We start from the raw sequence: 20,300 nt of genomic DNA, 5'->3' as shown, positions 1-20,300 counted from the left end.
GATTGTCTTTAAAAGCTTGAATCTGGATGCTGTCCTCTAAAGCCTTACGAATTTCCTCCTGAGACCATCCATATTTTTGCTTGAGAGGAGGTCCGGAGTGGAAGGCTTGTTGTTCGGAAGTCATTGGTTTCTTCCCTTTATCTATTTGAAGCGCATCAATGACCAGCTTTATGTTTTCATCAATCGTGAATTCCGGAATCGGAGTTGGGAGTGGTTCTTCCAAAATCTCATCAGGGGTCCGGAGTGGAGAGCCCTGGTCGATTGGAGCTATTTTTGGTTCCGGAATGGGAGGCTGAATTGAAGGAGTGGCTCGGAAGGCTTGAGCGGTCAATACTGATTTTGCCTTTGCCATTTTAACAACCATTTGAAAGGCATACGGAATGGAGGATGGCCATGAGACTACAGACCAAATCCTCTTTTGTTCTTCAGTCGGTTCCTTCGGAATGGACAACATTGGAGCTTGAAGACCAAGAACTCCTTTGGGAACTTCATCCGGAACATATATTTCTTCATTTTCGCTTTCTTCTCCTTCAGTGATCCCTAGGATTCCGGAGACGATTTGAACGTTTTCATCTTCGGAATCCTCATCCTGGAGTGTGAATTCCGTGGCTGGTCTCCATCTTCTGCTTGAGCCTTCTCCCCCTCTTGCATCGATGAATCTTGGAACCGGTGCAAGCTGCAAAACCTCTTTCAGATCGTCAAATTTTAAGAAGACTTTCTGAAGGCCGGAGGTGAGTTGAAGAGTGAGAGCATCGTAAGCGTCAGCAGTGGGGGCCTGATCAGAAAGATGTTTGAATGTGCTGTTGAGGATGGCAATCATCTCATCAAACTTCCTGTTCGGAACGTCAACAATGTTCCAAGTTGAGCAGAGAAGTTTGATGAGGACTTGTTGAATAATGAGGTTCATCTCATCCTTCTTCCGGATCTCCTTCTCCAGTCGTTGAATTTGTTTCTCATGACGAACATGGGTCTGCTTGATTAGGTCGTTGGTGGCAGACACCAGATCATCATGGACCTTGAGCATTGAGGAGATGGTGTTGAGATAATTTTCCACCAAAGCGTCGTACTTGGAGTCAATTTGCTCAATTATGTGCTTGAGCCGGATAGAGATCAGCTGATCACGGTGGGCTTCTCTTTCGGAAACTGATGGTCCGTACTGTTGGGAGAGAGACTGGAGAATGGCATCAAGCTTGGAATCAAGTCTAGAGACTTTTTGATCCAATTTAGAGTTTAGCTCTGTTACGGATGTCTCCACAGATGCCACTTTTTGCATGGTATCAGAGATATTTGTTCGGATCTCGAGAAGAGCAAAGGGGTCAACGTAGTCACCAGCTGAGGATTCTAAATCAGAATCAGAGTGTTGCGGAGGAGGTTGGTGTACGTTCTGATTTGAAGAGGGACCCGGTTTGGTTGCATCATCATCTTCGTGATGTTTTGAGTTGGAGCCGCCGTCTGGAGTGGTAGAGGAGGAGGATCTGAAGTCATAGGCAGACTTGGATACGGATGCCTTGGAGTGGTAGTGAACTGAAGTCATGAGATGTGCATCCGGAATAGTTTTTGCCTCTTCTTCCAGCATGATTTCTTCAGAAATTTCTTCCTCCGGATCGGTGTGGAAAATACTTTGATGAGTGGTGATGGGGGCAGTTCCGAGGTGAGTTCATTGATAACATCAGCGTTAGTGGGAGGAACATATGGCAGATTGCTTTGGATGGCCCTGTTCCTCATGGAAATAAGCGTGGACTCCACCTGAGCTCTGGTGAGATCTGGACGTTTGGATGCAGCCCTGTTCACAAAATCTTCCCATAGGGGATCGTTAACACCTGGTCGTCATGTACGCCTTCCGGGTATCATACCAGTTGAGGCTTCCGGCAGAGGAGGGACTACTCCAACTCCGGACAGCATGGGGTCCGGAACAGTGGTCCCGGAGTGTGTGCGTGTAGAAGAGATAATGGGATCATCAAAAGTGACGAGTGGGTGTGTTCCAGGGGGCTGTAAGGAACTATATTCAACACCAGCATCACCCTTTTGGGAGGGTGAGGGTGGATTATGTGGTGACTCCCCGTGAGTGTGTGCTTGTGTTTTTGAAACATCGAGGTGTGCCTCGGATGAGTGGGTAGGAGGGGTGTGCGGATGGCCAGAATCAGCCGGAATGTCATGGGTGCCCTCCTGTTGAGAGGGGGCACTGACTTTGGTTTTCTTTTTGGCCTTAGGCTTGGTAGGAGAAGCATTTTGTTTGGCTGGTTTCTTGATTTTGGGTCCGGACGTAGTTGGATTGGCCTCTTCCGAGATGGGCTCAACAGAGACAGGGGCAGGTTGTGTTGGGTCGAACACAACCGAAGTCTCTAAATGATGTTTCAAATAAGGGGACTCAGAAGGAATTAGGGCCAACATGTGGTCCGGAAGTCGTCTGATCGGACCAAAGGAAGATTGGTCCGGAATCCTATAAGATTTTACAAGTTTAAACGTAACACATACCTCCGGAGGGATGGTGTTAACCGGAAGCGGTTCTGAAAGCTCCTTGAAGACTTGTTCGATCGTCAGAGCCCAGAACCTAGGGCTTGAAATTTCATTAGGCTTTCTCTTGGTAGCAAACTTGTAGAAGTCTTGCCACAAGACCTTCGGAAGATCAACAACATTCTCGTGTCCGGAGTAGATGCTGAATACAACATTGAGCCAGTCCTTGCTCAAGGTGTCCGTTCCTCCATGCTTTCCGGACAATCCTCTGAGGATGAAATGCATCAATACAGTCCATAGTCCGGACACTGCAGTCTTCTTGAAATCTTTTGCTTTGTAGTCTTGAGAATATCCAATGTAGTTCAGAAACGTCTGAAACTCTTCAGACGTTGGCTCAACAATTTTGAAACCCCTTGGGTTAGCTTTAACACCCATCGCCTTGAGAAAGGTCGATTGTAGACTGGAACGGTTCTGTCACCGAGGATTTGGATCATTAGAGCACCATCGTCGAGTTGAATGCTGGTGAAGGCTCGATGAAGATGATGAATGGGAAGTGGTGGTTCAGGGATTTTAGTGAGAGGAATGGAGATGGGGTGGTTTGCAATGAACTCGATCATAACTCTTATCGATTCATCGTAATCCAGTGGGTTGAGCGAAAAGAGTTGTGTAGTGTCTCTCAATAATGGTTCTGGATCAGCGGAGGAAGAGGAACCTTTAGAGCCTTTGGAGGATTTCTTTCTAGCAATCGACTTCTTTGGAGTTGGGGCAATTTGAGTGTGTTCTGGAGAGGACGCCATTGTTGCAGGTTATGAGTTCTTGAAGAACATGAAGAACAGTGAGAGAATTTAGGAGATTTGAGGGTTTAGAGAGCGTAAAGAGGTAAAATGGGTTTTGAAGGGATATTTATATGTAAGGTAAATGGGTCGGGTAAAGAAAAGAATGATTAGGATCCGAGAATGAATGGGGCGCATTTAATGTTTGGGAACGAGATTTGACAGGTGAGGTGAAAGGGCAAGGTAATTTGGGGCTAAAAATGGAGAATTTCAACCGTCAATTTGATGTCTAGTTTAGGGGGCGTGCAATCGTGTCACGCAAATCGAGGAGGATCGGATAAGGATCTTCCTAAAAAGTAACCGTTGAGAAAACCGTTTCGCCTTATTACCTTTTGGTATTCCGGATGAGTTGTTCCGGACAGTGGATGATCCAGAGGGTAAGAGTTGTGTTCCGGAGCATACTTGTTTGAAACGGGTCCGGAGCCGATTTTGAAATTCCGGAGCAATTCGAAAATTCCGGTGCACTTTTGAAAATTCCGGAGCACATTTGAAAATTCCGGAGCACATTTGAAAATTCCGGAGCAAATTTGGAAATTCCAGAGCACATTTGAAAATTCCGAAGCAATTTTGGAAATTCCGGACCGCATAATGTGACACATTTTCCGGGGGAGGAATTCAGGAGTTCGATTCCGATCATCAAGACAAGGTGGATTATAAATAGCAAACAAACAAGGTGAACTATACAGATTAACAAACTCAAGTGAAGGTCAGAGACAAAGACAAGTAAAATGATCCTATGTATTCCGAGAGAAACTAGTTCCAAAAAAGAGGATCGGAACTAATTTTCTTTCAAAATACGTCTATCAAAGAGAACAAGTCTCTTGAAAGAACTGAGGATCTGGTATCATCATACCCATTTTGTTGAGAAAACTATTGAATTTGGTTTCGTCTAATGCCTTGGTAAAGACATCAGCAATCTCATCGTCAGATGGAACAAAATTGAGTTCAATGTTACCATTAAGTACATGGTCTTTAATGAAATGATACCTTATATCAATGTGCTTAGTCATGGAGTGCTGAATTGGATTATGAGAAATCGCAATAGCACTTTGAGAGTCACAATAGATCGGAATGCATTGAAAGCGGTAACCATAATCCAAGAGTTGAGATTTCATCCATAGAACTTGAGATGTACAGCTGGCAGCGGCAATGTATTCAGCTTCGTCTGTAGAGAGTGCAATGCAGTTCTGTTTCTTGGATGACCAACTGACCAAACGACCACCTAAGAATTGACAACCACCTGAAGTGCTTTTTCTGTCTAGTTGAAGACCACCATAGTTTGAATCTGAATAGGCTTGAAGAAGGAAGATCTCATTTGCTGGGTACCAAAGTCCGAGACATTTTGTGCCTTTAAGATATCGAAAGATTTGTTTCACAGCCAAAAGATGAGACAACTTTGGATTGACTTGAAATCTGGCACATAGACATGTTGAGAACATGATATCCGGACGACTTGCTGTGAGATAGAGTAACGATCCAATCATTCCGCGATATTTCTTTTCATTAACAGGAACACCGGAAGGGTCGGCAAAAATTTTGTGTCTGAAGCCCATTGGTACCTTGGCAGAGGCACAGGTGTCCGTTGAGTATTTCTTGAGGAGTTCTGAAATGTACTTTTCTTGGTGAATGAAGATTCCTCTGTTAGTCTGTTTGACTTGGAGGCCAAGAAAGAAACTTAACTCCCGATTCATGCTCATTTGGAATCGATTGACCATAAGTTTAGCAAAATCAGCAACCATGGATGAATCCGTAGATCCAAAAATGATGTCGTCCACATAAATTTGTACCAACATTAGATGCTTTCCATTTGATCTTCGGAATAAAGTGGGATCTAAAATTCCTCTTTGAAAACCGGAGCGTTTGAGAAAATCAGTGAGGGTCTCGTACCATGCCCGAGGAGCTTGCTTGAGTCCGTAGACAGCCTTCCGGAGTTTATAACAGTAATTCGGAAAGGAAAGATTAATAAATCCAGGGGGCTGTTGAAGGTACACTTTAGTATCAAGTTCACCGTTAAGAAATGCACTCTTAATATCCATTTGGTAAACTTTGAAGCCTTTATGAGCTGCATAAGCAAGAAAGATTCTGATGGCTTCAAGACGAGCAACAGGAGCAAAAGTTTTGTCATAGTCGAGCCCTTCTATTTGAGTAAAACCTTTAGCCAACAGTCTTTCCTTATTTCGGATGATTACTCCTGCATCATCAATCTTGTTTCAGAATACCCATCTTGTACCGACAATGGGATGATTCTGGGGAGGAGGGACGAGAGACCAAACTTCATTTCGGTCAAATTCTGCCAGTTCGTCTTGCATGGCTGTAATCCAGTCAGCATGTTCCAATGCTTCCTTGATGGATTTGGGTTCAACCATGGATATGAATGCTGAGAAATGACATTCGTTTTGAATATTTGTAGCAGACCGAGTCTGTACACCAGCATTGGGGTTACCAATTACTTGGTTCGGAGGATGATCTTTCGTCCAAACATGTAATCGTGGGAGTTCTTGTGCAGCCGTCGAACCGATATCGATAGTGGAATTGAGTTGCTCCCCCTGAATGGTTTGAATGATGGGATGATGCTCGCCCTGAACTTCAGAACCAGAGAGATTGACATCGTCATCAGAAGGGAACTCAAAGAAGTTTTCATTTTCGTCATTGTTGAGCGAATTGGAATCATCGAAATCAGCAGCTGCATCTAGAAAACCATCCACATTTGATTCAAGAGAGGGATTAGCATCATTCTCCCACTCAACCTGAGAAGGTTGAAATGGTTCGGAATCAAATGGAGGAAGGGTTGGGATCGGACCGGAAATGTTTTGTGAGACTGGGGCTTCCGAAGCAGGGATTGGAATGAGAGATAGTCTTGATCGAGATTCCGAATCAAGAGCGGTTTCGAAAGGACCAAAGAGAGTTTCAAAGTCAACTTCAAGAATTGTCTGAAGGTTCGGATATCCTGGTGGAGGAGCATCGGACTCCATAATGTGAGTTGTAATGTGAGTAGGGCCAGAATTTCAAACGAAGTTGTCGTCAAAGGTAATGTCGAAGCTTTCTTCCAGAACACGAGTTCGCCGGTTCAGAACTCTATAAGCTTTCGATTTTGAAGAGTACCCAAGGAAAATAGCTTCATCGGCTTTGGGTTGAAACTTGGTAAGCTGATCACGGTTGTTCTTGATGAAGCACCTGCATCCGAAGACATGTAAAAACGAGATAGTTGGCTTCCGACCATTCATTGCTTCGTACGGTGTCATGTTGAGACGTCGATTGATGATACTCCGATTTTGAGTGAAGCAAGCAGTAGATACGGCTTCCGCCCAAAGGTAGAGTGGCAGATTTGCGAAATTCAGAATGGATCGAGCAGCTTCAACGAGAGTTCTATTGCGTCTTTCGACTACACCGTTCTGTTGTGGAGTATAAGGAGCTGAGAAGTTGTGGTCGATTCCTTTGTCTGTGAGAAAGTTCTCAATGGTGGAATTAGTGAATTCCTATCCATTATCACTCCGGATTCTCCTAACTGGGAGTTTTGTAAGAACTTCTATTCCTTTGATGAAATTTATGAGCTCTAAGGCTGTTTCAGATTTCAGCCTTAGGAAGAAGACCCAAGTGAACCTTGTAAAATCATCAACAATCACAAGAATGTATTTCTTGTGATGAAGACTTTCTACAGTGGATGACCCACAGAGATCAATGTGTAGAAGCTCCAGTGGTTCCGAAATGGACTTTTCGATGATAACAGGATGACCCTTCTTTGATTGCTTACCACACTCACAAGCAGCACACAAATGATCATTTTCGAATTTGAGAAGAGGCAAACCTCTTACCATTTCTCCGGATACAAGATCATTCATATACCGAAAGTTTAGATGAGCGAGCCTTCGGTGCCATAACCAACTTACGTCAGGAACAGCTTTGGAGAGAAGGCAGAGTTGCGGTTTGCCAATAATCATGTTGATGTCGAGCGGGTACATGTTCTTGTTACGAAGCGACTTGATTAAACACTCTTTGCGGTCTTCGGTCATTACATAGCTGTATTTTTTGCAAAATTCAACACGTCGATTTGAGTCAGTGAGCTGAGCAACACTTATCAAATTATGTTTTAGATCAGCCACATAAGCCACGTGTGAAATAGAGAAGTTTCCGTTGGTGAGAGTTCCATAACCACGAATTTGAGAGTTGGAGTTGTTGCCATACGTCACGTAACCAGCATTTGGAGAAAGCTTTAAATCTCGCAGAAAATCTTTCTGCCCCGTCATGTGCATGGAGCAAGCACTATAAATATACCATATTGTTTCTTGCTCCGAAGCACAAAGTGCCTGCAAAATTAGTGAGTGATGGAGTTTTTAGGCTCCGAATTAGACTTTGGGACATAGACATGGGCTTTGGACTTTGATTGTGACTTAGGAACAACTTTTTGTTTCTGGGTGATATTTCTGGAATTCCTTGGAAACAGACAGAATGCTAATGTCTTTTCATCTATCCAGTAATCATATTCAATGACTTGAATGTTCCGAACTCCCTTCTTCGGATTTTGGACTTCCGGAGGGTTGGTATTATTGGTTTCCTCCGGAATTGTTGTTTCAACAATGGGAGTTTTGACTTTCCACAAACAATTTTTCTTCAAAGATTTTAAGGATGTTTTCTTTTCATTTGAGGATTTTCTTGATGACACATTGGTTTTTGAAAGATTTGGTTTAAAATTTGTGCCATCCGATTTTGCAATAAGGACAGATGATGCATTCCAAGATTCTAGTGGAGTATTTCGGACGGATTTGGTAGCTATATGAACTTGACCCTGAGATGAGCTGATGACTTTCTTAGATTCTACATGATCAAGAGGTTCGGAAGGTCTTTTGAGAATCTTAGTGGGGACAAAGGAGTTTTGACTATGAGTGGACACATGAGAATTTCGAGATGAACTTGGTTTGGTGTTAGCAAGAAATTTGGAATTTTGTCTAGTCTTAACTTCCTTCTTAAGTGCATTTCTAACTTCTACTTTGGGATCTACAATATCCTTCCTGTTCAGCAATGGTTTTCTCTTAAGATGAGATGAGGATTTTGAGGTTTGTCCTACTGATGGATTCTCAAACATAGGAGTGATGGGAACCAATCTAGTTTTTGAGATGACTAAGGAATCCGATTCACACGAATCAGAAGACACAGAGCTTGAGATTTCAACTTTATCGTCTAAGGATGCCCATAAAACCTCAGAAGCAGTGGGTTCAGTTGTCACGGAATCAATTTCTTCAATCACACAATTGTTCACATGGTTGCTTTTCGGAACATAGTCTACACAATTTGTAAGACTGTGATGAAAGTCTGTGGTCCGATTCAGGTCCAGGTTTGTCAGAGGCGGAAGAGGTGTGGAATCAGGACATGTGACAACAATTGGTTTGAACTCAGGAATTAGGGACTCAAAATGGTCTGTAGTCTCCGGAAGGGGTGACAAAGGAGAAACATGGGTGTCCGAATGTTTGATACTCGGAACCTCTCCCATGAATGTCAAATTTTGCAATTCCTTCAAGGGACTGACAACTGGTTTCGGAAACTCGCTTCCGAGACCGGGTGCTTTAGACCATGGATGACGAAAGTTATAAGTCATCTGAATTTCCGCTTCAAGCATGTCAACAGAATTATGCAAAGCATCTATTTTTGCATTGAGACGTTTGTTATCAGCAATTAAAACATTTCGTTCAGAATAAGTGATTTCACATTTATCTTTCAAAATGATACATTCATCGTTTGACATTACAAGCTCATGCTCTAAAGACTCGATTTTCAATTTTTTATCCTCAAAACGTAACCTAAGACGATTTAGTTCACAATCCTTCTTCTCACTGGCGTCTATGGCAGACTCATAGGCTTTATAAATGGTGTTCATATCTGTTTGGATTTGGGTCAGATAAGGTTCACAAAGAGATAAATCAAAATTGTTATCAGAGATCATAGATTTTACCTGTTGAACGATGCTTCGTTCAGGTGGATCGTTGGTGGCCATGTAGCAGTGGTGAGGTTCAGTGATATCATCATCATCTTCGGACCCAGAAGACTAGTATCCTTCATCACATTCAACTATTTGTCTTGCCATCAAACACATGTTTCTTCCAGTTACCATGTCATCATCATCTCCGGATGACCAATATCCTTCAACATCTCTAGAAACAGTTGTAACAAACGCTTTCTCACTTTCAGCCATTTCTTGTGCTCTTCGGACATAGTAGGCTGAATTCTTGACTTTTGGTTTTTGTGGAGCATCAGCCAGACAGTCTTTGGCAAAATGATTTTCATGTCCACACTTATGACACACAATCTTTGGTTTGTCCGATTTGGAATTCTGAGAGGGTTCTGGAGCAGTGTTTGGCTTAGTGATGTTAGGTTTATATGATGGAGGATTTTCAGAGATTGGTTTAGGTTCTGGAACAGAGTGATGTTGAGGATTGTTATGGTGAAGAGCATTGAATCGGTTTTGGTATGGTTTGTAAGAGGAGTTTATAGGACGTTTGTACTTCATTGAGAGTAGTGCGAACTCCTGTTGAAAACGGAGTTCAGAGTTCATGGCTTCAAATTCATCAGCTGTTAAGGTTTGTGTAGGTAAGGTGGGTGCGGACGTTTGAACCAATGGAACAATGGGAGTGAAGGGATCCGAGGTAGATGGGTTTGAATGGTTGGTTCAAAGGAACTGACAAGGGCAAGAGGACCTCCGGAGAGCTCCCTTATGTTCTGAGCAACATTCGATTCATGTCCTTGAAGTTCATCAAAAAGTTGATAGAGCTTCAATTTTTTCAATGAACCATTACTTTGGAGACAAGATTTCACATTTCCCCATCCTTTTCCGAGACTGTTGATAAACTTGAGATTGTACTCCAAAGGTGTTCGAACAATCCCATGAGCAGTCATGTTGTTGACAAAGATTCGGTAACGACTGGAAACTGAGGCCACATATTCACCTGGAGTGGTAGTGAATGTGTTGAAGTCGTTGACAATCGAGGTGAGGCGCTTTTCCTTCATGTTTTCGGAACCTTCAATTAGGTCCTGAAGAGTGTCCCATATTTCTTTGGCAGACTTGCACAGCTTGATATGCTCGAAGAGTGATGGAGGAACACCAAACACCATTTCAGAGAAAGCAACTTGATCAGCATGCAGCTTCTCGATATCATCAGCAGTTAGAGGAGCTGGGCGAGTTTCATCTTCACGCATGAGCTGAGCGGCTGCATCTATTACAATTGTTCTTACAGGAACATGTGGACCTTTAGTGACGGATCTCCATATTTCTTCACCTTTATCTTTGGCAATTAGAAATCTTTCCATTCTAACTTTCCAGTGATCATATTCTTCCACAGCTAGTAATGGGGCACGTGTAGGGCCACCCACACTATTTGCGATTTGCATTGAAATCATTTGCTGAGGATTAGAAGCAGCCATTGAAGTTAAGATATCTTCAAGCTAAAGTGGTATATAGAAGAACTTTTATCCTTGACACAGAAATGGTTGAAACACCAAGGTAATTTCAAACCAACTATAATCTGATCTTTATGGATTCAAAGGACAACCACTCAAGCTCTGATACCAATTGTGAGAACAAGATCAATGCGCATGGACAAGGTTTGAAAACTCAAACCTTGAATGAATGCTTAAGATCAATGTCTGCTTACTAATAGATGTTCAAGTCAAGGCTGGAAAGACCAGTCAAGTCTTACATAAAATGTTCAACAAATAATCAAGCCATTAAATGAAGAACAATAGTAAATGATCAAGGTAAAGCTAATAAATGAAGAACAAGAAGAATGTTTTAAATATGCTTAGAGTAAATGCTAAAAAGTGAGTAAAAGATCCGTAGTTGACTTGAATTGAATGCTCCTATTTAAAGGAGTGAATGTTACAGCGAATTAACCAAGTGTTTACATAAGACCGGACAAAAGACATAAGTCTGACATTCTGATTATCCTAATACAACTTTAGACTAAGTCCTATGAAACGTTACATCAAATACAAGACAAAAGTAATAAATGCACAAAGGACAAAATGACTTCATTCCGGACAAGTATCCTTCCGGACATGAAGGTTAGTTCCGGATCAGCATGCATTCCGGACATGAGGATCAGCTCCGGAATGCCTTCAATCTTCTTTCCTTGTTATTTGGTCCGGACAGGTTCCGGACAACTCTTCAGTTCGGAATTCACCCACTTCGGAATAAGGAGTTAGGATTGCTAGAGGTTCACTTTCAGGTTCCAACAAAAAGGATGACCGTTAACTTTTTGACCAATTTAACTTTTAGTCAACTGTGAGGGGTTTAACACTTGGAAGGGCAAAATGGTCTTTTTTTTCCCAAATAAGTATTTTCCTTGGTATTTTGGACTTGCTAAGTTGGGATAATTACCTTAATTGTTAATTGGGGTTGTTTGGGATATGTTTAGTGTGAGGAGCTTTTGTAGCAGTAGCTCGAGTGTGAGTTTTAATCTGGCTATCGATTGAGGTGAGTGTCTTCACTGTAATTATGGGTCGAAGACACTGATGTCTGCCCACTAGATTGTGTTATGTAGAATGATAACTGTATTTGTGACTCTTGCATGTATGATTGGGTTGAAATATATCCCAGGGCTGGGCCCATTATTGTATGATTCGGTTGAGATAAACCTTATGGATGGGCCCATTATGTATGTTGGGTTGAAATATACCCTAGGGCCGGGTCTATGATTGTATGTTGGGTTGGAATATACCTCAGTGTTGGGCCCAGTAATTAGTATGACATGTGGTATTTTGGAAAACTCATTAAGCCTTATGCTTATGGTTTTGTGTTTTAACATTTTTCGATACTTCCAGTTCGAAAGGGAAGGGCCCAACATGATTGCATCGCATCCACACGAGATTTCACATTTATGATTTAATGATACTCTGATATTCCTTTTGAAACATTGTTGAATGTGATGATCTTTTATGGAATATACATTGAATGTTTTTCCATTTAAAAATGAAAATTTTTCTATGAGTTTTGGTATGTTACATATATATATATATATATATATATATATATATATATATATATATATATATATACACACACACACACACACACAGACGTATGTATGTATATGTGCATATAAATGTTACACCCGACTTTTAGGGATGATTTTAAAATTTATCTAAATTAATTAATTAATAAAAAAATATAAACATATTATTTTAAATGGTTGCATTCATCCGAAAATATTCACAACGACATATTTTAAAGACTAAAATTCGTTCAATAATGTTTGAATACAACAATAGATAATTTAACAACAGGACCTTGTAAACACGAATATCCATTCATTGACAAATTCATACATATTACAAATAGATAAAAATAGTAATGTTTTTTTTTTACATTTTACTAGCTTTCATCTTTTCGTTTGCGATAATTACTTTTCCTGTTTTATAGAGGTAGTGATGTTGTGTGGTTTGGAATGACTATGATACCTGATGTTGAGCCATGAGGGGTATTTTGTGAATAATTTTGTCAAGTCAAATCAATACAACTATATCGGGTTCCATTTTTGCAACACCAAAAGTTCTTCAAACATGCTTTCAAAGATCTATTAGGGTTAGGATTGAAATACACGAATATAAAAGTAGACGAACATTTGCTGGAATCATAGATTGGAGTCAAAAGAGTCAATGTGTTTTTTGAAAATGAACATCTAGAAAAGGAAATAGGAGAAGGCATCATGATGGTGGTGACTGTTGGGAGGTGATGACTTTGAGGAGTTAGTTTGGTTAACATATTCTATTCATAAGCCTGGTGATGACTTTGAGTAGTTAGTTTGGTTAGCATATTCAATTCATAAGCCTAAATGAACATATTTATATCAAGTTAGTCACTTTCTTTTTATTTTAATGGGTTTCATCATTATCTATATAAAGATACAAAATGAGGAGAGGTTCATATGAAATGATGAAATCCAAAGGTGTCATTGTGATGCTGAAGCTTCATTATTTACCTGATAGACTCCCTCTAAGCTTCAAGGTATGTTTGACAAATATCTTGGTAGTAAGTGTAATGAACTCATATGTTGAATTTTTATAGGACAAAAGGAAAGACCATAAATATTTCAGATTAGTAGATAAGGAAATAATCTTATAATGATACAACGATTTTCTTCTTGATATGCACGGCAAATTAAAAGATATGTAGTTGGAACTAAAGACAACACAATTGAAGTTGAAGAAGAAGAACAAAAATGATAATACAAAGTTAGAATATCATAACTAAAGTAACTCAAATAAATGTATTTGGGCTTGAAAAAAATCAAATGAAATCATTAGTTTGACATATAAAAAATAGAAGTTTGCTAATCTTATATTATGATTTAGTTGTTTAGTTGTTGCAAAAGTGGTTCTCATAATGTGCTTTATAATATTTGTCTTGTGAAAATACTTGTAATAACTTTTCCATATTCAATTGATTATTGAAAGCTTTATAATTTTCATAACTAGTATTATAGAACAAATAAATAATTAATAATCCTAATAAAGATTTTATTACGCTAGAGAACAAGTTGTTATATTAAAAGGCTAAATAAAAATCCAACATACCAGACGAATAAGTTATACAAAACACCAACTAACAAAAGCTTGAAAACACATCGGATTCATTGAACACAATTGCCTCTTTAACAACCCTTTGAGAACAAATTTTTACATACTAAGCATTAAGAAAACATTAATTTTTCAATGTATTTTTATCAGTGTTAACTTGATCCTTTATAAAGACGAAAATTCATGATCGTTGAAGATCCTCTACAATTAAGGGTGCGATCCTTTTGTACATGCTAACTATTAGGGATAAGTCTTAGATTATTATTTGTATTATTATCTCCTATATTTTAGTATTCTGTTATATCCATGTATTATATATATTGTATCAAATACAATAAATCATTAACGTCAAATCTTATATGGTATCAGAGCAGGTTACCACTTTTCCCTCTTCTCTTTCTCATGGCAGGCGACGAATCCTCATATTCTTCTCTTACCCTTAACACCATTCTTCACATGATCACTGTTAAGCTTTCTCCCAACAATTACCTGCTATGTCGAAATCAGATCCTTCCTTACTTAACCTATCAAAAATTATCCGGTCATGTAGATGGTACAATCGTCGCCACACCTTCAACAAAAGTTGTTGCTGGCGTTTCTTCCCCAAATCTTGAATATGCTAAATGGCTCGAGGCAGATTAGAAGGCGTTTCTTATTATCAAGTCTTCATTAACCGAAGCTGCCATGGCTAAAACTCTTCGTCTCTCAACTGCTCATGAGGTATGGTGTTCTCTTCAAGTTGCTTATCATCATGATTCTCAAGAAAGGATGCAAACCTTAAAAGATACCCTTCTTCAACTCAAAAAAGGGACTTCTACTGCTCTGAATTTGGCTCCAAGTTCAAGGCAATCTGTGACCAAGTTTTAGCCATTGGCCATCCCGTCGACGAGATGGATAAAATCCATTGGTTCCTTTGTGGTCTTGGACCTTCTTTTGAAACCATTTCCACCACTTATAGAGCAATCAAGCCTCGCCCTACTTTTCGTGATCTTGTTTCACAAACTGAGGGACATGAGTTATTTCTTACCGCTATTCACGGCTCTACTCCACCTGTTGCTTCCTTTACTGTTCATCGTCATCAATCTCAAGAAAAATCTTCGCGTGGTGGTGTCTTTTCAGGTCGTGGTACTACTAGTCGTGGTCTTATTTCCACCTCTGGTGGTTGTGACCGTGGGCGTCGCCCGCCATATTTTCAACTTTGTCGAACCAACGGTCATTATGCAATCTCCTGTCCAAATTTGGCTTCTTTTGCTCATCAAAGTTCCTCTAAAGATGCTGATTTGTCTCAAGTTTTTCAAGCCCAATGCCATGTTACCAACAATTTACCTGACTGGTATGTTGACTCAGGTGCTACTAATCACATAACATCATCTGCAACAAATCTAGACTCATCCTCTCCTTATGCTGGAAACCAACATGTCGTGTTTGGTAATGGTAATTGTTCTCACATCTCGCATATTGGTAACTCATTACTTTCATGAGATGTTAAATTATCACATGTTCTTGTGGTTCCTAACATCACCGAGAATCTTCTTTCAATTAGCAAATTGACGAAAGATTCCCCGGTTGATGTCCTATTTTCTAACCCTTTTTTTGCCATTCAAAACCGACTAACAAAGGAATTAATAACAAGGGGAAAAAGTGAAAATGTGCTATATGTACTCAAGCAAGGTCATCAAGTTTTTCTTTCTACGTTAAAGTCTTCAAAAGCATGTGCTTCTTATGAATTACGGCACGCTAGATTAGGTCATGATGCGTTTGATACTATTTCTCTTTTGAATAAATTAGGTTGTTTATCTATTACATCTCTTCTACCAAAACCAAATGTTTGCTCTTCTTATCATCTGTCTAAAAGCAAACAATTACCATTTCAACTTAATGCTAAAAGATCTTTACACGTGCTTGATTTGATTCACTGTGCCTTATGGGGTCCGACACCCATTCCTTCTAAAGAAGGATATTTATATTATTGCATGTTTGTGGATGACTTTTCTCGGTTCACTTGGTTTTACCTGTTACAGTTAAAGTTAGATTTTTTCAATATACGTACAACTTTTCTAGCATTCGTTCAAACACAATTATCTTGTAAGATGAAAACCTTTCAAAGCGATGGTGGAACTGAGTTCATTAATAATCGTGTTTACTCTCTTCTTATGGAATGTGGTATACATCATCGGTTTTGTTGTCCTCATACTCCGGAACAGAACGGACGAGCGGAACGGAAACTGTAACACCGTAATTTTTCAAACAATTTTCCACATTTTTAAAACATACTTTCATTCATAGATATTATAAAAATCTCATTCTATCACATATCAATCCATAGAAACACATCCTAAGATCATAATGTATAAAAACTCCTCATGTGTGTACTGATCATGCCGGCGCCTTCCTGCGATCCTCACTGGTACCTGAAACACGTAACACAACACTGTAAGCATAAATGCTTAGTGAGTTCCCCAAAATACCACATATAACACATATTAGCCACTCGAGGCTGTAACTCTGTGGAACCTCCGGTCCTAACTCTGTGGACCTTCCGGTCCTAACTCTGTGGACCCTCTGGTCCTAACTCTGTGAACCTTCCGGTTCTAACTCTGTAACTCTGGAACATACACGACATGAATCACAAAGAAATAATGCAGTGTATCACAATCACATAAATAGCATACAAGATACTCTGTCACATAACTCTAATTACCACTCTAGGTAAAGTATAGTGAGAAGACTCACCTCGGGTAACTCGGTAAACCTCGAACTCTGAAATACTGCACTAGCCTTCGCCTAATCACATAAATAATTACTCTAATTAATACAACTTCTAAAGGCTAGGCCAACCCCTCTCTATAAGTTCTCTAAGGAGGGTAAAAGACCATTCTACCCCTCTAATGGCTCATAAGTCCAAACACTAACTAAACCCTAAAAGTCAACAAAGTCAGCGGTCAACATTGATCGGACTCGTCGAGTGCACTAGAGTGACACGGCAAGTACATGTCTGTCCTCTTCGCCCCTGGTCCTCACTTGACTCGCTGAGTCAACCCCATACTCCACGTGTCGTCACAGATCGCGAGTCGCGGGGCAACCCGACTCGACTCGTCGAGTCCCTTATGGACTCGGCGAGTTCCTCCCATGAAAACTCTCAAAAGATCTCTTGAGGTCAGATCTGCTTCACCAACCAATAGATCCAACCTTCTAACACTCGAAAGTCACGTAAAGGTTTAAACTTTACGTTCATGCAATGCTTATAAGACCAAAAATGAAGAAATAACCATTTAAATGGGGTTTTACTCTCAAGGCTCTCATGAAAGCTCATAAAGCTGGAAGCTTGGGACCTTTTGGACCTCTCAAGGTCCAGATCTAGCATCTATACTCAAAGGGACCTCACATGCTTCACAATCTAACTCAAAATTGTACAAAGGAAACCCTAGATTCAAGGAATCTATCAAATACACGAAATGGGAAGGAACTTATACCTCAAAACGTGTATCTCAGTGAGAACAACACAGATCCAAGCTCCACAATCAGCCTAGTTTGTTCTACCTCCTTCCTTCTTGCTAAAACACACAAGAAATGGTGAGTTAGCCTTCCTCTTGCACCACAAACGATCTCTCTGCTCTCTAGGGTTTCTCAGGGGTGAAGTGGCCGCAAATGGAGGCCATAAAGGCCTTTAAATAGGGCTCAGGCCCCAAGATTTAGGGTTTCACTTTACAGCGCGAACTCGCCGAGTCCACGCATGGACTCGTCGAGTCCCTCATTAATCCAGACAAGAATTTGCGATCCTACTCGGCGAGTCTGAGCGCCTACTCGCCGAGTCCCTCCCTAAAACTCAAGGTAAATACTTAAAATAAGATACCTGGGAATCCGGATGTTACAATTCTCCCCCACTAGAATCAGACTTCGCCCTCGAAGTCTCGCTCAACAAACAACTCTGGATGCTGCTCCCGCATCTCCAACTCCGGCTCCCAAGTCAGCTCGGACCCTCTCCGATGTTGCCACTGAACGGGCCAATATACCGGGGCCCCAGCTTGCCCCTCTTCCTGAATCGAATCACTCCTTTCCAAGGGGAAACTTTCAGGAGTACGAAGTCTCCCACCTGGAACTCAAGCTCAGATCGTCGCCTATCCGCATAACTCTTCTGGCGACTCTGATCCGTCAACAACCTCTGCCTAACCTGTTGTATCTGCTCGGTCATCTAAAGCACTATCTCAGTGCTGCCCATCACGCGCTGCCCTACCTCTCCCCAACAAATGGGAGTCCGACATCTCCTCCCGTATAACAACTCGTAGGGAGGCATACCAATACTCGAATGGTGGCTGTTGTTATAAGAAAACTCAGCCAACGGCAGATACGTGTCCCAACTTCCCCCGAAGTCCAACACACGTGCTCGGAGCATGTCCTCGAGCGTCTGAATCGTCCGCTCACTCTGCCCGTCCGTTTGTGGGTGGTAAGCGGTACTGAAATGCAGCCTCGTACCCAACTCCTCATGGAACTTCTTCCAGAACCTGGAAGTGAAACGTACATCTCGGTCTGACACAATCGAGATCGGTACTCCATGCCGCGATACCACCTCCCTCACATACAACTCTGCCAATCTCTCTGCAGAAGAGCTCTCATTGATAGCAAGGAAGTGAGCGCTCTTCGTCAACCGGTCGACAATCACCCAAATCGCATCGACACCCCTCGCGGTCCTTGGCAATTTGGTGATGAAATCCATGGAAATATGTTCCCACTTCCACTGGGGAACCTCAAGTGGCTGCAACTTGCCGTGCGGACGCTGGTGCTCAGCCTTAACACTACGACAGGTCAAGCACCTCTCAACAAACCATGCTACATCCATCTTCATACAGGGCCACCAATAATCTTTCTTCAGATCCAAGTACATCTTAGTGGCCCCGGGATGGATCGAGAACCTCGATCGGTGCACCTCCTCCATCAAAGTGGTGCGCGTCCCGCCTGCATACGGCACCCAAATCCGACCCTGAAAGGTCATAAGCCCACGGCTATCGGTAAAGAACTCAGGTACCTGTCCAATCACTCGCTCTCTCTTGCGGTTCTCTGGTCTCACGGCCTCTGCCTGGGCCTCCCGAATGGTGTCCAACACCGGAGTCATCACTGTCAATCTCAAACAAACATCACGTATCGGGGCACTCTCCGCCCTGCGACTCAGGGCATCAGCTACAACACTAGCTTTGCCCGGGTGGTACAGGATTTCACAATCGTAATCCTTTACCACGTCCAACCATCTTCTTTGGCGCATATTCAGATTGGGCTGATCCATCAAATACTTCAAGCTCTTGTGGTCCGTGTATATGGTACACCGAACCCCATATAAATAGTGACGCCAGATCTTGAGGGCGAACACCACTGCCCCCAACTCCAGATCGTGGGTGGGATACCTCGTCTCATGAGGCTTCAGCTGCCTCGACGCATACGCTATCACATGCCCTCTCTGCATAAGTACTGCATCCAACCCTGGTATCGATGCGTCATAATACACCACAAAATCCTCCATCCTTTCCGGGAGGGCTAACACCGGGGCTTCGCATAACCTCTGGCGAAGTGTCTCAAACGAGGTCTGCTGCTCTGGTCCCCACGAAAAAGCCACGCCCTTCCAGGTCAACCTGGTGAGAGGCACGACGATCTTGGAGAAGTCCCTGATAAATCTCCGATAGTAGCCAGCCAACCCCAGAAAACTCCTGATCTCGGTGAGGGATCTTGGCACCTCCCAACTCATCACCGCCTCAATCTTGGCCGGATCGACCAATATCCCATTCTGGTTGACGAGGTGTCCTAAGAACTGGACCTCTCGTAACCAGAAATCGCACTTGGAGAATTTGGCGTAAAGCCTCTCCGATCTCAGAACTCCGAGAATCTCCCGCAAATGCTCCTCATGCTGCTCTCTGGATCTTGAATACACCAGTATGTCGTCGATGAATACAATCACCGATCGATCCAACATCGGTCTGCACACCCTGTTCATGAGATCCATGAACGTTGTCGGTGCGTTGGTGAGCCCAAAAGGCATCACCACGAACTCGTAATGACCATAAGGAGTCCTGAACGCCGTCTTCTGGATATCCTCATCTCGCACCCTCATCTGGTGATATCCAGACCTCAAGTCTATCTTGGAGAACCAAGATGCTCCCTGCAACTGATCGAACAGATCATCAATCCTCGGCAGTGGGTAACGGTTCTTGACCCTTAACTTGTTCAACTCCCGGTAATCAATGCACATCCGGTGTGAACCATCCTTTTTCTTGACAAAAAGGATCAACGCTCCCCACGGCGAGCTACTCGGTCGAATAAACCCCTTCCCCAGCAGCTCCTGAAGCTGCGAGGATAACTCCTGCATCTCTGGCGGCGCAAGGCGATAAGGCGCCTTGGCGATAGGCGCTGCCCCCGGAACCAAATCGATGCGGAACTCTACCTGCCTCTCTGGAGGCACGCCCG

Source organism: Lactuca virosa, chromosome 8 (assembly GCF_052849685.1).
Source record: "Lactuca virosa cultivar CGN04683 chromosome 8, Lactuca_virosa_CGN04683_v6, whole genome shotgun sequence".
Classification (NCBI taxonomy): domain Eukaryota; kingdom Viridiplantae; phylum Streptophyta; class Magnoliopsida; order Asterales; family Asteraceae; genus Lactuca; species Lactuca virosa.
This window is presented reverse-complemented; position numbering follows the sequence as displayed.